The sequence below is a fragment of the Corapipo altera genome, unplaced genomic scaffold, assembly GCF_003945725.1.
Source record: "Corapipo altera isolate COAL_440 unplaced genomic scaffold, ASM394572v1 71, whole genome shotgun sequence".
Taxonomy (NCBI): Eukaryota; Metazoa; Chordata; class Aves; order Passeriformes; family Pipridae; genus Corapipo; species Corapipo altera.
Genome location: NW_020884916.1, coordinates 6,100,976 through 6,102,675, shown reverse-complemented (window position 1 = coordinate 6,102,675; position 1,700 = coordinate 6,100,976).

Here is a 1,700-nt window from a genome sequence, read left to right as displayed (position 1 = left end):
CCTGTTCTCCACGGGGGCTGCCCGTCCCCCCGGGGGCTGCCTGTTCCCCCGAAGAAGGGGCTCCGTGGCCTCGGGCAGGGACAGGGAGCAGCCCCGGGCAGGGCACTCCCCGAGGCTGGCGAGGGACCGAGCCCGGCTGTGGCAGCTCAGGGCCACCCAGCCCAGCTGGGGACCCCTCTGGCCAGTGCGGGGGGTGGGGGCGGCTGCAGCTGTGGGACCCCCCGGGGAGCTCGGACCGTGTCCTGGAAGGAGCAGAGAATTTTCTCCTGGGCTGGGGGAAAAGCCAGCTCGACCGAACACAGCTCCTCCTCATCTCTTCCTGCGAAATAATGAGCGTTTTCCTCCTCCGCGTACCTTCCCCTGCACCCCCAGCACTGTTGCACCCCCTTTTCAGCCCCTTTTCACCCTCCAGCTCTGCCCGAGGCTCTTCCCTTTTGGCTGTCAGCAACTTTGCCAGCTCCCTCTTGGAATGGGAACGGCCAAAGCAAGCAGAGGTACCTGAACCTGCCATCCACCCACTCCTTGTCTGGACTCAAGATGTTTCAAAGCTCTCCCTTTTCTATTTCTATCCTCATTGTCATCCTCCTTTGAGAGGAAGGTCTATTATTCCCCTCCTCCTTTTCTCTCTACAAAAATGGGACATTGTTTCTTCTTTCTTTGATTTAAAAGCCAAAAACAGTTATAGGAAACTGTTCAGCAGATGTTTTACAGTATGAACCTAGAGAAAAAAAAAGTCAAGAAAAAATAAAAACTCTGGGATTTTGCTTGAGGATCTATTTTTAGCCTAATGCTTCCTCCCATTCAGGGTTTGTGTTGGCATAGACAAGGCGTAGGTTTAAGCACTTTGATTGTAGTATTTATTTTATTTCTCCCATTTGCTGCATCCATTAAAAGGTGGAGCTGACTGCAAGAGCTAATGAAGCTCATTCAGGGAGGAGGTAAATCCAGCTTGTGCTGACTTTCAGCGAGGTCCCTTTCAGCCCACAGATGCTCAGGATGGGGTTGGAACAAAATAATTCCTCATCCCATTTGCATTGGGACAAACAAGGCTGTGTCCGTGCTCGTGGTGCTTGTGCCCAGGGTGGTCAAAATTAAATAAAAGTCCCAGCTGAGGTTTATAAAGTCTCAGAGGGAGATTTGCAGGCACTGGATGCAAATGTGAGCCCCAGTTCCAGTGCTGGAAATGGCATTCACTGATTTTTGGAAGCAGCTTCAATCAGGACAGCCAAAACTCATCCCATAAAGCTTCCCCAGGCCGGGCTCCTGCTGAGTTCAAAAGCACCAGGACTCAGTCCCAGCTGAGCCAGACCTTCTGGGTGAGGACAAGGTCACTGTCACAGCCCTGGGTGTTCCTCCTCAGCCAGGAGCAACACAGAAACCTCAGCCTTGCACCCAGGGATGGTGCTGGGGAAGGAAATAAAACAGCATCTCCTTCCTGCAGGTCTGGGAAGGTCTGGGCAGGGATGGCATCTCCTCCTGCCATCCCTGTGTCCCCTGGGCCCAAATGCTCCCAGGGCCCCTGGACAAAGCAGGCACAGGAGGGACAGTGGAGGCACAGCAAGGCTTGGACCTTGCCTGAGGGACTGGGAGGGAGCTGAGTTCTCCCTGCTGAGGGCTGAGGCTTTCCAGCTGGGAAGGGCACCTGGAGCAGCAGTGAGAGCAGTGACACTGCTCCCTGGGCTCTCCATCAGCCATTCCTG